Raw genomic sequence first — 16109 nt, forward strand, 5'->3', positions numbered from 1 at the left:
CGAGAACCGACTGTTACGTAACAGAGTGAGTATTTAAAACCGCTCAAGCGCGACCAATTAAATTTTCATAGAAGCTAGATCATGATATGAGCTTTCTACTCATGAACATTTATTTGAGAATAATACCACATTTAAGAGTTAATTCAGCCCTACGTCAGAGGGAATTTTTAAGGGGGGACGCGCTGTATTCAAGGCTGAAATATTATCTGAACTATAACACATGTAACTATAGCCCCGAAAAGTTAATCAAAGTCGATAAAAGTATAACGGAGATATGTATTACATTTATATCAGATTATCGAAGAATTTGATGATAGGTCCAGATCAGTGGCCAACTGCTCAATGTTATTTTTGCCTTTACCTGATGTGAAGAAGAGATGGCGCTATTTTATTGATTAGCACTAACACCATCGATTCCAACCGTATTGTTTTCAGACAATGCCCCTAATGCCGTGCTGTGCTGGGTTTCTCCTTTTTTTTTCTTAATTCGATTTTACTGTGCATTTACGTACAGGCTCTATTTTCTGAATGAAAAATGATGAGAAAGATGATGACGGTCACGATGATGATGGTGATGATGATGATGATGATGATGATGCTTTCTTCTCCACATAGTTTAAAAACCAAGACATCAGCGACCACATTCAGGGGCAACATAAAAACATTATTATACCGGTAAATTTATCGTGCAGCTAGAACTTAAATCACTTACATGAGGTTTGCTCTGGGTCAACAGGCCGGCGAGAGCCATGAATGATTTTATACTGTTCTTGTGTCTCCTGACCAGTGCCGTAAAGATGTCTGGGCTATTTCATACCTAAAAAACACACACGAAAAATCCATGCTGATGAAATAGCTCGATCTGATTACAGTTTAGTGATAATTTTATGCACTAGATCTCGAATATAAAACAAAATTCATTGTCTTTTTTTCATTTTACATTAATCAACATTTATTATCATAGTCGTCGTCTGGTTAAACTTTTTTTTTAAACTTCTATTTCAACTATAGGTCTAGTAACAGAAAGAAAGTTAGGCCCGTTGTTTTGCCAGGTAACCTATATGATTGCAATTATTTTGCCTTTGTAATGTGAAGATGGTCCTTTCCTATACTAAATCCACGACCATTTGAGAGTAACAACCATGGAAACCATATTGTATCTAGATCTACGTGAGTGGAACTGTTTTTAAACCCTCAATCTGTCAAATAGTAATTTCGAAATATGAACATAATTATTGTAGGCCTACAATCTTAGCTTATGATCTATGTGTGGGAAGAAGTGGAAATCTACTAGTAGTATTCTATCCACCTTGTGGCTTTGAATATTGGTTACAATATTTATCAGCCACTCAGCCAAGTCAAGTCACTCATACTTCATTTATTGAGGATTAAATTGCTCTCCATGCATGGGCTTTCAATTAATGATGAAACAACAGGCCACACTATTTTCCATAAATAACAGTAAAACTGTACGGGGACGCAGAAAAGGACAAACATAATTGGCTGCCAAAAATATTATTATTAAAAATTCAACGGACAAGAATAATCAATGAAATTGATCTCACCTTGTAAGCGGTAAGAAACAAATACGTTTCCGATGGCAAACCTCATGTCCCATGTCTTTCAGATTCGAAGTCGATTAACGCCCGAATTTTTGAATATCGTTCATGCTTTGTCGGTAATTTCACCTGCCATGTTTACCCAAGCAGGGGCGGCGCCAGGTATAGGGGGAAAGACGAATCAAAGATGACGTCAACTTGTCATCAAATTATCGGGGTCTTAAAGATTTAGACGACCTAGTAAACGCTCTTTAAATTGTTTGCCTCCTTCTTCTTTATTCATCGTTTTTCTCCTCTTTCGTATTTTCGTTGCTGTTGTTGTCCTCACTTGAAAAGAAAAATCATAGGGGGCAACACCCCTTGTCAGCTGGCTGTGGCACCGCCCCTGTTTTCAAAGTGTAACGAATCCTAACTAACAAACGATTCAACGAGATCTGTCGGGAGAAAAGAAAAGAAAGCCTTACGACCTTTTTCTTTAAAAAAAAAGTTGTAAAGCTTTCGGCACAAAATCACCATTCTCTCAAGAAAAAATATAAATTTGATTACCCGTAGGTGACAACACAACAACATTATTGATATGGCACAATAAACTGTAAGGAGATAGGCAAAGATCAAGCTTCGGTCAGGTTCCTATAGGGGACCTATTTGCTAAATTAACCTATTCTATATACAAATCCTGGCACTAAAACCAAACCGTAAACCTTCTCCATAAAGTTTAAAGTTTCAATAAGATCAAGTTAAATTGCCATATTGTTCTACGGGTAAAATGACTCACTCATACAGGAACTTTTGTTCAGTCTCAGCATGTTCATCTGTCCTCTCTTTGATAGCATCATTATGCAGCGATCCATTTCCTCGGCAACACGAATTCAGCACCAAAACAAATTTTCATCTAAGATCCAGTGAAGTAGATATTTATCCAGTGCTCCCCAAAAATGTCTCTGTTCGCTGATATTCACAAAACTATCAAGTTCAAATTGTTAAATCAAGGATAGAACTACCGTCCGGAGACCCATCAACAAACATCCCGTGAAGTTTGGATTAGTCTCGGCGAAGCTCTACATTGAAAACGGTGTTTAATCCGCACACAAAAATGAAGAGATCAGTCAAGAAGTTTTTTGTCTCGAGTTCTTCCAGTTAACATACAAAGGTATGAAGATTGCCGGGGAAGATTGGGAATGTATCGTCATGCGAAAATACTACTTCTTCAACTGGTCTTCTCGGATATATTTCTAAAGAACGGTATTGGAAGCGATGTGGCATGTAGTGAGATCAACATGTCTCTGTCCGCCGATATTCACAAAAGTATCAAGTTCAAATTGATATCAAGGATAGAACGACCGTCCAGAGACCCATCAACAAACATCCTGCGAAGTTCGGATTCACCTCGGCAAAGCTCAACCTTGAAAACTGTGTCTAATCCGCACTCAGAAATTAAGAGATCAGTCAAGAAGAACGTTTTTTGTCTCGAGTTCTTCCAGTTATTATTCAAAGGTATGAAGATTGGGAATGTATCGTCATGCGAAAATACTACTTCTTCATCTGGTCTTCTCGGATATATTTCTAAAGAACGGTATTGGAAGCGATGTGGCATGTACATGTAGTGAGATCAACATGTCTCTGTCCGCCGATATTCACAAAATGTTCAAGTTCAAATTGATATCAAGGGTAAAACGACCGTCCAGAGACCCATCAACAAACATCCCGTGAAGTTCGGATTAGTCTCGGCGAAGCTCTACCTTGAAAATGGTGTCTGATCCGCACACAAAAAATGACGAGATCTGTCAAGATGAATGTTTTTTTTTAATATCTCGAGTTCTTCCCGTTATTATTCAAACGTAATAGGAATGCATCGCCATGGAAGAATGCTGCATCTGGTCTCCTTGGCTATATTTCCCAAGAACGGTATTGGAGGAGATGTAGCATGAAGTGATGTCGACGATTAGCAAGTTGAAAGAATCACTGCATGGCTTCTACCATGTCCATGTCTACGAGCATCGGTTCTTAAACCATGTTGTAGATTAATGCTTAAACGTAGAAACTTTTCATTCCATCTCCATGTGCATATTTCGAAACAGATCCCAGATAACTTGCGAGTTCCTGATTCCGTGAAAACTGTTGAATTAATCAAACAAAACAAAAAATATATAAATACTAGTAGAATAAGGATTATGATTACATATACATTATACATCATCGGCTGATCTAGGAGACCGAAACGGCAGTGGCCACTTTTCGGGGAAATTAGTAAATTATCAAAATGCGCAATTATAAAATGTGTTATTTTTCCATTTATAACTCTTTATCTATAAAGTTGTAAACTTTCAATAAAACATGCAGTTTGTTGAAACATTACACAAGCTTTCTATCGGTATGGTTACAATTACTTAATTGTATTTCATCGTGGATTGAATTGCATCGAATTGTATTGAGTGAAAAATATCATCCACATCTCCCCGATTGACCGCTCGAAGAGCTAAAAGCTGTATTTTGCTGGGGGAAGGGGTAAGTATATTTAAGCTTCATCTTTACAAACACAATAGGGTATTTTAATAAGACATAGATGAATAATGTAATGCAAACATGAAGAGCGAGCTAAAATTATTTGATATTTCATGTATTTAGAGCTAAAACGGAACACTTTTTAAGCACTTTTTGTAATCATGAACAAGATGCATATTTAACGTAACAATAGATGCCTGCGCGTAGCGCGAGGTGAAATTTTACACTTCATGTTCAAGATGTTTCAAAAATGCTCAGTAAAATGTTCCGTTTTCAGGTCTGAATATAAAAAATAACAGTTTTAAAATGTTAGAAAACTTTTTCTTTTCTAATAAAAATGCGGTTTTTTTAATTATTATTAAAGACCTGCTTGTCAACATTTAGGAACTGATCAATTTTCCATACCTGTAATCCCTTAGTACTAACAATAACACTTATGTCTATTCGCTAAGGTCAACAACATATGAGTTAAACTTGACGCTTTTAGAAGAATGTAAAAATATATCACTAGGTCCCTAATATTAAAGGGATAGTCCGGGCTGAAAATATTTATATCTAAATAAAATTCACAGAGCAAAATGCTGAAAATTTCATCAAAATTGGATAACAAATAAAGAAATTATTGAATTTTAAAGTTTATAGATATTTTGTGAAAACAGTTATATGCACATGAATATTCATTAGGTGGGCTGATGATGTCACATCCCCACTTTTTTTTCTAATGTTATTACATGAAATCATAAATGTTCCATTTTTCTTACATGTGTAAACGATGTGTCTCCGTTATGATGAAATAATTTGCGGCAATAAATAACTAATGCACTTAATCAGTTGTCAATCCAATTGTTTTTGTGCTTGGTAGAAAATTGTTAAATATATACCTAATTTCATATAATAAATACAAAAGAACAAGTGGGGATATGACATCATCAGCCCGCCTAATGAATATCCATGACGACATGCCTAGAACTGTTTCACCGGAATAATGCAAATCTTTAAAATTCAATGACTTCGTTATTTGTTATCAAATTTTGATCATTTTTTTTCGAAAAATGTCAGTGGTGCCCGGTCCCCTCCCCATTTTCAAATTCTGGATCCACCATTGATTTGTACGTAACTTCAACTGATCCTGAGAAATTGTTAGTAAAGAATGCACTTATGCAAATGAAAAGTAATTATTCTAGTTTTCGTGTGTGCTTGCTAAATCTCACCATGAAAGTGTAAAATAAATCGGAGACAGTGTGTGTGGTAATAAAATAATGGATGATCAATACAACAGCAATTAAGTTACAGTTCAAAGGGAATTAGCCCCCAATTTTCCTGTTATAACCCCTCAAAATGAGTCTGGTGACTTTCAAAATTACATTTTTTCCCACATTGATGTGTGCTCACTCATCCATAAATAAATAAATCAATTTAATTTCTACTCAGAACTCCACCAATAGGTTGATAAACATTACTGCCAAATTATATTGTTAGACAGCTATGAAAAAAAGTTCCACAATATTGAATAGGAGGTTACGTCCCGCTCTGAAACGTTAAGGACCCATATTGTACACAATGTCTGTGAGAAAGGAAAACAAAATATTAACAAAAGTGGAATGAGGTTTGGTTTCATGGACGATTTTTTGTTTTACTTTTGCTTAGAGTTTTTAATGAAAATTCGCACATGGCTTGACAGAGACATTATTCAAATGGTGCACACATGAAAATAACTATTCGATATGGCACAGAGTGGTGCTAAGGTCTTCAACTTATTTGCATAATTTTCAAATAATGTGCGGTAACTCTGAGACATTAGACACCGGGATTTTCATAAAAATCAAACCAATTGATCTATGCAATGTTTGTGACAGATATCCATATAGTAAGCAATTGCATTTTTTTCCTAAAATGTAAAAAGAGCTTTTCACAAATGTTCCACATGTTCATTGAAGCGTTAATTAGTCATGGTGTTGATTTTTTACTTGATTGATAAGAAAGCAGGAATGATTATAAGCAAGCAACCAGAGGCCCGATGGATTAATGTCCTCACCGAGGGACCTGCATGAGAATAATTGCCTTACCACGGGACACTATAGCGCATCAAGTGGGAATCGAACCCGGGTCACCGGAATTCGAATCTCCCGCTATACCGACTGAGCTATCGCGCCTCCTATGTATATATGATTATAGCGAGAAAACAAAACAAAACAAAAACTATGAGATAATTTCAGTGATCAAAATATTTAAAAAAATCTGCCTAGGAAATTTGAAAATGACATTTTTATTTTCTTTAAGTGTTCATTGAACCGTGAAATGGGTGAATATTGTTGAAGATAATCTTCCAAAAGAAAAGTGTCATCTTATTCGATATTTTTCCTGATGGATTGTGTAAACTGTAAACAATGCAATTCTAAACAATTTTGAGTCGTGTTTATTCAACCGTGAAATTTAGCAAAAAAGATGTATCGTCTTTTAGAAATTACCTTTTACAAGCCATCTGAGCATTGTCCATGATGAAAATGTGGAATTCATTCCGATAAAATGGTATGAAAGACATATTAGGCTTGTGACTTTTAAAGAGTGACAATATTTCCTTCTGGTGGTGCTCTCCGAAAATTACCTATACATGTCCACGTATTTGTTAAAACTTATCCAGTTTCAGAAATTATGGGTGTTTGTTTAAGGGGGGGGGGGGCTTACATTATTTGTTGGGTATATATATTTTTTATCCCACAGGGTAATAGTGCCTATATAAATTAACAGTTCTACCGCACATTAGAAGAATATTTCCTCGCTCGCTTTGCTCCTTCATAAAATCATAGACAGGGTAGTTAGAAACAACCCTGAATATGGGGGTACCTCGGTATCTTTTGTTTGTTTGTTTGTTTGTTTTTGTTGTTGTTCTTTTAATTGATTCTTCCAGTGACATCAACATTTACGAACAGAAATGCAATACTTTTGATAAACAAACATACATCAAGGTTCCAGTAAAATCACAGGATAGATTCATAAACATGAATATAAAAAAAAGATTTATAATTCAATTCAATTGGTCCATTCCTGCTTCCATTTATTTAAACTAATCCTTCTCCTTCAGACCCCCCCCCCCTCTCCCACTCCCCCACAATAGCCGCCTCCCCTTTACATACATTGTTATCAACCCCCACCACACCGGATTTTTGTAGGAACAAAAAGCAGGACCAATCTAATAAATATATATTATCTATTTTTCGTTTTAGTTAGACTTTGATTATTCAGTAGATAGCCAACTGTCAACATTGACAGAGTGGATTGAAGAGCTTGGAAAAGTGAGAATTATGAAATAACATTTTAATCACAGCTATTTCCGAATTGATTTTAAAATATTTTTTTCGTGATTCAGGATAGACAATGATAGATGGCTGCGTGAAAACAGTCGACACGTGCCGCATCTCTGAATCCAAATAACGGTCGAGAAATTTACAAGTTGTTTTTTAATCAACGCAAACTTGCAAGCGTGAAATGTACAACATTCTCCAATAGGATGCAAAACAATTATAAATGTTATTTCATAAATTGATTGACAGCAAGTTACATTTAAGAATTTGACCTCTTAAAATTGACGAGAGAAGGGGAATGATACGCTACGCTTCGCATGGAGCACAAAATATTTCATTGTTTCAGGATCAGCAAACCTTACTCGGCTTCGGAAATTTAGGTCTTATATAATGTCTCCAGAAATTGTTATCATGATACGGCCATCATAATTATTTTGAACTTGGTTACTGAAAAAATAAAAAAGTTGTGGCAGAATAACTCCCCCTCCCCCACCGGTTCTACAGCCCCTGATTAAAACTTTAAGTGTACATTTTAACTACAGTACTGTATGTAGACTATTTTAATGACCAAACCCGTAAACAGTCTTGGCGATTCAATTTCACTCATTATACATGTTTAAATCATTCTTAATATTTAGTTGAAGTCATAAGACACAATATTAAACAGGTACCCCCCTAAAATGTGTTGTGAAATTCCTACAAATTTAAGATGTGTTAGAAACTGGTCCCCATTTTGACTGAATATTCTTTTTTTCGATTCTGAATTCAGAGAGTAGTTCAATAATATTGATACAATAAAGGTAATATCCAAGCATCTACCTCAGTAATATTTTAACGAGCTTCATCTTATCGTTTTACATGCAATTTTCTTTTAACCAACAGTTGGAAGGTTCATGTTGACCAACCTTGTATTTTTTCGAGGCAAGTGATCAGTCACACACAATCCTGCCTAAAGTCTGTGACTCTGATCTCTTAATCGCTGAACCAACCAAAGATGGGTGAATGACAATAGATTTAATACTGGGTTAATCCTTTTTTTCCACAGTGATTCTGTCACCTTTCTTTTCCAAAAGTTACTTTCAAAGTCATTTATTTAGGCATCATCCCATGCTACAGCTGAATGGGATGGGTTGTTCAATCTGAGGGTTCTTTTATGTTCCTTTCAGAGTTCTGCATGTTTATCCATCATAACAATTGGCACAATCTGTGCAGGTGATTTGGTAAACAATACCTGACTTTTTTCTTTTAGAACTGTTTTTTTTTTTATGGGCCAACCTGTTTCTAAAAGTGTAAGGGCTCTTGAAAGCAATAGTAATATCATTGTCTTGGAATGCTGTTTCAAAATTTAAAAAAGAGGATATGCTATTTACAAATTGACGAAATTCCCTAAGTGTTCATATCACTCATTTTAAATGTATCCTTTCTCTCTGAATCCGAGACGCAAGGGAAAATATTTTGTCTGTCTTTGTTAGTTTTCATGGACATGTATGCGACCATTATTATTTTAATTTTCTATAAATTATCTTAAACATTTGCAAATTTGCATATCGTAACTTTATGATAACTTTTAGTTCTACTGGTACTGGAAGTCGTTTATTTTATTTTTCTCCTTAAGGCAAAATTCACCCTTTTGAAAAAGTACCGAGTCTAGGTATCTAGTTGTCAATAATTCCTTTTGATGCTCTCCATGGTCCTAAATGCAAATATCAAGAAAGATATGGCAGACTCTGTTTTCTAGTCATAAAACAAAAAGGGAATCATTAGAACCATTAGACAGGTTGGTTATTCATGATAAATGATGAGGGACATCTTTAATAAGAGATACTCACTCATACTGGAACGCTCGTGTAGTCTCGGCATTCTCACCTGTCCCCACCTGTCCTCTATTTTACTAGTTGTAGCAGCGTCAGGCATCCATGTTCGCAGCAACATGAGTTCATCACCAAAATAAATTCCATCTATGAACATGTACCGTCACAATATATTTTTTCCACAAACTTTGTCCACTGATGTTATCATCAAGTTCAAATTTATAAATCAAGCGTAGTAGAATGACCGTCCAGGTTCGGATGAGTCTCGCCGAAGCTTGACCAAATACACGAACGATCGATGTCGCTCCGCACGGCGTCTGGTTGGGCTAGCAGACGCTGTGCCGTCAAGATACTGTCTCCGATCCCCACACACAAAAGTGAAGTTTTTGTCCAAGAGAAAATGTTGAAAACTCTTTCTGTATCTCAGATTCTTCCTGTTAATATTCAAACGTATGAAGGCTCACCAACTCAGTGAAGGATTTTCGGGAAAAAATGAATTGCACCCATTTTAAGAGGTGTTTGTTTGGTTGAACGTTCTTTGCCTCTCCTCTGCGATCGGGAAAATGATTGGACTGCTAATGCCTCGTCACGTGATACAACAAATGTGACGCATTAATTTGTGAGAATTAGACAGTTGCCGCCAATTTACAAGCACATGTGTTGATAAAGGAATGTACCACCAAGACCCCCCCCCCCGAAAAAAAAGGAAAGACTAGCCCGATGGTTTGCTAGTGATTAGACAGGAGGTCATTATTCATAAAAATAGGCCCTAATAAAGACCATTAGTCATAAGGTTCGTTACGGGTTGTTTTACAATCAGCGTATCCCTATTGTCCCATTTGACTTTTTTAAAAAGGTGGTTTGTTGGATGAGCGGGCTAGAAACTGAAAGAAAAAAACGAAACAGTATATGCGAGATATTGTCAATTTTGAGAATTAAATGTGTGTTTCAATTAGGCCTATTTTCTTCACTCTCGAATAGTAGCGTAGTGAGCCAATTATTTTTCAGTGGATGAATGTCAATCTTAAGAATCTGCCAGCGAGCGAAGCGAGTAAGCAATAATTTTGATCTTTTTAATACAAACATATAATTTTGTGTTAGATTTTACATACATTTCAGAAAAGGGTATCACATTTCATCCTTTTCTTTCTTTTCCTCCTTTTGTTCTTGGTCTTAAAAATTAGGGGGCATTGCCCCAAGCCCCAGCACGTTTGCTAATAGTGTCGATATCTTGCCATAAAATTGAGATTATAGTACACATATTTCATTTTATAATACGCAGGTCATTGTGGAATGTATACCCTGAATGTAAAACAACCCCCTTGGGTATTAGTGACGACGATAAAATGTGGTTACCGAGGAGAATGTGAAACATACCTCGATCTACCTGGTTAAACAAGTACCATGTTCACAAATACTTACAAAAACGTAAAATAATCCTTTCTCAGGTCAGCATAAAATAAATTTCAGCTCACTCTTCATGCTCCCTTTTTTCTTTGATAAATTGGCATCAGGTTCATTGCAACAAAAAAGTATTAAGGATATATCCGTTTTCAGGTCTTAATGACATTGTTTAGCTCGCGCTTCGCGCTCTCATTTTTTGTTTAGGGAGATAGCTATCCTCTATATACTGTACACGAATCCACAAAGAATTCTTATTATGCTCCTTTGCAGTTCAGTTTATAAAAACTTTCAACAGGTTTATTATTCATTCATTATTTTATTCATTCATTCTTCTAATCATTATTGAAGTACATGTACAGTGGCGGATCCAGGGGGGTGGCGCAGGGGGCGCGCCCCCCCCCCCCCCCCCCCCGCTCAAAAAAAAAAGTAAAAGAAAGAAAAGGCGCTGCTTGAAAAAATAAAAATAAAGGAAAGAAAAGAAAAGGCCCCGCTTAAAAAAATTATACACTGATATAATATTAGCAACAGTAAGGAAAGACTATCCCCCAGCAAAGCACAATCATATCATCTTCCTTATCTTTTCTTTTAACTACCCTTTTCCCAACAACTTCGCCGGTTAAAAATAATCAGCAGTGCGCTGCCTGCAAATAATTGGCGCCAATCAAGAATAATCAGCGCCACCTTAATCTAAATGGGCGCCGGACAAGAATAATTAGCGCCATTTGGTTATAAATCGGCGCCGGTACAGAAAAAATCGACGCTGCCTGAGTTCTTAACCGGCGCCGATCAAGGATAATCAACGCCACCTAAATCTAAATCGGGGCCGGACAAGAATAATCAGCGCCATCTGGTTATAAATCGGCGCTGCCTGAGTCTTAACCGGCGCCGATCAAGAATAATCAGCTCCACCTAAATCTAAATCGGCGCCGGACAAGAATAATTAGCACCAACTGGTTAAAAATCGGCGCCAGTCAAGAATAATCGGCGCCTCCTGGTTCTAAATCGGCGCCAGTCAATTATGAATTGCCGCTGCCTGAATCTTACGTGACGTCGGTAAAAATAATCAGCACTACTTGTTCTTAATCGGCGCCGGTCAAGAATAATCAGCGTCCCCTGGTTCCAATAAATAGGCGCCGGTAGAATAATGAAGAAGGGCCTATTGCCAACCAAATCTAGATCGGCGCCGGTCAAGAATGATCAGCGGCACCTGGTTATACATTTTATTGTTGAATGGTCATAACAAAGCTTATCGCATGCCCTTACAGAGTGGACTGAAGCGGGGCAGCTGCCCACAGAATGACAGATGTCATGAAATCTTAAATTTATTTAAAAAATCCCAGAATCATACAAAAGCGTAGAGCAAATCCTTTAATTTTGATCTTATTTTCCAATGCTTTAATAAAAAGAAGGTCAGTCACTTTTCTTCTTTACATATTCCACATTGTGCCACCTCTATGGCCTTTAGTTTAAGACAGCTACTATAGTGTTTTATGAAGATGATTCGATATTTTAGCCCATAACTTTGCTAAAACCCGTTGCTAGTACCAGGAGTGTATAATTACGCAACCAGTCGTATATTGAGATTGAACTACACAACTCGTTCTTTATTTAAAATCGTGCTTAAATTATCCGCTTCTCAGATTGGAATATAAAAATTTTCAGCTCGCGCTTCGCGCTCGCATCATTTCTGTAGCAAAACCCCATACTTTTCATGATTAAATGGGTGAATAGAATGTCCTTTTTCAGGACTAAACGTCAAAAGAACTCCCGCTTCGATTTGCAATAATCTTTTTCTTTATTACAAACGTCCATTAAACTGTCATTTTTTTACAGATCGAAATACCAAAATTTTAAGCTCGCGCTTCGCGCTCGAATCTATTGTTTTTTTTAGATACCCATCTCAATCATTGGTACCAAAAATACATAGAATATCAAGCTTTCTGGTCAGAATATAAAGAAATTTCAGCTCGCCCTCGGCACTCGCATTATCTGTGTAGTGAGATATGTATCCTCCTCATGAGTTACTACAAACAGTCCTAAACAGGCACCTTTTTCCTGTTTTCAGGTCAGTATACTAAAAAATTTCAGCTCGCGCTTCGCGCTCGCATTAATTTGTTGGTGAGATATGTGTTTCTATCTCATGAGTCATATAACTATATATATATATAATATATATGCATATGTGTGTGTGTGTTTGTGTGAGTTTGTTTGTTTTGTGTGATATCGAGCGCCTTTGGAAAGTTGATTCATGATTTTGCCCCCCAAATCTTAAAAAAAGGATCGACGCCCCTGTGTATATATATATATATATACATATAGTAAAAAACAACTTGTATCTCTATTAATATACAAAAGTATTAGTCTCATCGCAATAAAAGGGTTAATACACGAGATTTTGAAATCGCACATAACATGCATAATTTGTGTTACTTTTTGCTTGTTTCTTTCTTTAATAAGTTTTTCAATCTCTCTCTATATATGTTTTAGAAAGATTATATGTTTAAATTGATGTATATTTCTGTTATAATGAGATATGTTTAAGTGGACTTCAGGGAATGGTCGTACGCAGCAAGGGGGAAGGAGGGGGGGGGCACATTCGCGATCTGCTGTTGTGAAAAACAATTTTTTTTTCCCTCAACATTTCATGAAAACTATGAAAAATGTGCAAATGTGAGATGTGCACCAAATTTTCGAGTCTTGCCCCCCCCCCCGGAAATATTATCTGCGTGTGGTCAAGCAAAATGGCATGACTGGAAATCCTACATTTTGAAAAGAGCATTTGACAGGGTCAGACTTTACCCCTTTTTCAACATTTTCTTTTATGGCGCCGGTGAAGTGCAAAAATATGTGCGCCGCTCGGCAGTGCCCCCCCCCCCTTTCGCCAAAAGCTGGATCCGCCTATGATGTATGACCTATTTGTTTGCTCATTCACTTATAAAGTAGGCCTATGTTTGCCAGAAAAAAATGCAGATATTACCTTGTAAGAGACAACTTGCTTGTCTTCCGAAAAAAATATTCATAAAATCGAACCAACACAAAAGAAACCATGATAAACAACATAGGAAATTGGAAATACCGCTGTACTGGCCAGTGAGATAAAACTTAAGAATCCTATTTCTTATTATTATTTTGGGGGGTGGGGGGTATTAAAGGGTTTTCCAACATTGGTAATTTACAAATATTCACACATGCATGAGAAAATATAGCTATATAATTCATACAAAATCATGAAAATTATGAAAATAAAGATCAAACAGAACAATACATGTATTGAAAGACATGGAAGTCGAGGATGTGGCAAACAACTGATAATTTATCATGAGAGTTAATGACATGCATAATGAAATGAAAATGCTGTGGATTTGACAGCGTGATTTCAACTTTTGGTGTTGATGATGGAATTTATGTTGGAATCAAGATTTATATCACGGTACACATAGTTCGATTATTTCTAACACAAAATATATTCATTATCACATCATTATTGATCAACATCAACAAGTGTCATTTTCATGTTGGTGTTGTCATGGTTGTGCTGATGTAGAAATAGGCAAAACAACAAAATCATCACTGAAGTTTACCCAATGAGTAGCTTCCTATACAATCATTTTTATCGTTTCATGATTTATGACACGGAGTATGCCCCCCCCCCCATAACCCTTCCTCCACACACACACAAACGCATACACAAATCAAAGCGAAAAAAAAATGAAAAAGAGGAAAGGAGACAAATTAAATCTAGGAGAGTAAAAAAAAAATATCAGAAACATCTTTTTTAGAAACATACTTATGTCAAAAATCAAGACCTCGCTTTTTCATCTTTCAAAGTCAACTTTAAGTCGATTTATAAACCATCTCAATTCGCGTCGGATTGGAATGTTGCTCAAGTCATAAATGCCCCCTCCATTTTTTTTGTCTTGCAGAAATGGGGATACCTGGGTCCTTATGTTCATGTACTTTTAGTCTGGATGATCCGTGCAAAAATTAGCAAGAATTGTTCAAATTATGGTACAAGCATGAAATTTGGCTGACAGGTAGAGTAAATAGTGCTGAACATTTTTAGCAGGGGGTGCCAACCTGATCTCTCCTCGTATAGCAACAGTTACTAGGTAACATATTTACCGTAGCAACCAGCATTTTGGGGTGTTATCTACATTCTAAAAACTTTATTTTGACTTCGAACTGCCAATTTTACAATCACAAGTCAAGCAACGTTCCAACCATATACAGGAACAGTTGCTAAGCAACACATTTTCCATAGCAACTATAGATAATATTACTATATACAACATCTGGTCATAATATTTGAATGGAAATGGTAAAATAATTGGTCAACGTATCAAAGCTGGGAGTAAAAAATATCACATTAACCTGAAAAATACATAGGAGTTCAAATAATATAATATCTGCATAATAATGGTATCTAGGTAACAAACCTAATTTTGATATGCATGGTTTGATTATTTTGATTTTTTTCTTCATATTATTTATTCATACATGACACAGCTAACACACCAACAAAAATCATTACTGTGTCATTGAATGTGCTTACTATTTTATGATTACATTTATATAGGATCTCGCCTGTTATGAAAATGAGACAGGGTATGGTAGTGGATAAACTTTTAGGGCAAAGGGAAGCTGAAATTTGATTGGTATGAACTAATCGCTCCCAAATGACAAAGCATCATTGGGAAGCAATGGCGATTAATGCCCACACACTTGTCGGTAAGTTTGATATTGTTGACTAACTTGAAGAGCATGTAAAGTAGACCTTACGGCCTCAAGCATCATTGACTGTATGTTCACTGTATAGCATGTACAGTAGACCTGAAACAGCCCCAAGCATCATTGACTGTATGTTCACTGTATATCATGTACAGTAGACCTGAAACAGCCCCAAGCATCATTGACTGTATGTTCACTGTATAGCATGTACAGTAGACCTGAAACAGCCCCAATCATCATTGACTGTATGTTCACTGTATATCATGTACAGTAGACCTGAAACAGCCCCAAGCATCATTGACTGTATGTTCACTGTATAGCATGTACAGTAGACCTGAAACAGCCCCAATCATCATTGACTGTATGTTCACTGTATATCATGTACAGTAGACCTGAAACAGCCCCAAGCAGCATTGACTGTATGTTCACTGTATAGCATGGACAGTAGACCTGAAACAGCCCCAAGCAGCATTGACTGTATGTTCACTGTATAGCATGGACAGTAGACCTGAAACAGCTTCAAGCATCGACTGCATATCCATGCACCACTTGTGAATACGTCACGAAGCAGTACATTTTTCGATTATACAACAACATACTTTAATAGAAATGGTTATCTCTGTAATTGACACTTATAATTAACGTCGCATCCTATCATGAAGATGAAGCGGTAATATGCAAGATATTGTATGTTGTACCAAGACATCAAAAAGTATAGCTGGAAAATGGAAAGCAATGTAAAGGTGTTGGTACAGAGCTTTCCAACCAGCTTGAGATGACTTCTTTTATCATTCTTGTCCATT

General features: G+C 36.4%; 1 long non-coding RNA gene across 2 annotated transcripts; it reads right to left on the bottom strand.

Moving 5' to 3' along the window:
• Nucleotides 1-718: 718 nt before the first annotated feature.
• Nucleotides 719-9752, bottom strand: LOC135153551 (uncharacterized). 2 transcript variants are annotated; one of them, XR_010292983.1, is made up of 4 exons: nucleotides 9193-9752; nucleotides 2335-3674; nucleotides 1566-1993; nucleotides 719-817 (listed from the first exon to the last, which is right to left on the bottom strand). It is a non-coding gene; the product is annotated as an uncharacterized LOC135153551 (long non-coding RNA). The 2 variants fall into 2 exon arrangements; XR_010292982.1 differs by lacking the exon at nucleotides 1566-1993.
• Nucleotides 9753-16109: the final 6357 nt, after the last annotated feature.

The sequence above is a fragment of the Lytechinus pictus genome, chromosome 3, assembly GCF_037042905.1.
Source record: "Lytechinus pictus isolate F3 Inbred chromosome 3, Lp3.0, whole genome shotgun sequence".
Classification (NCBI taxonomy): Eukaryota; Metazoa; Echinodermata; class Echinoidea; order Temnopleuroida; family Toxopneustidae; genus Lytechinus; species Lytechinus pictus.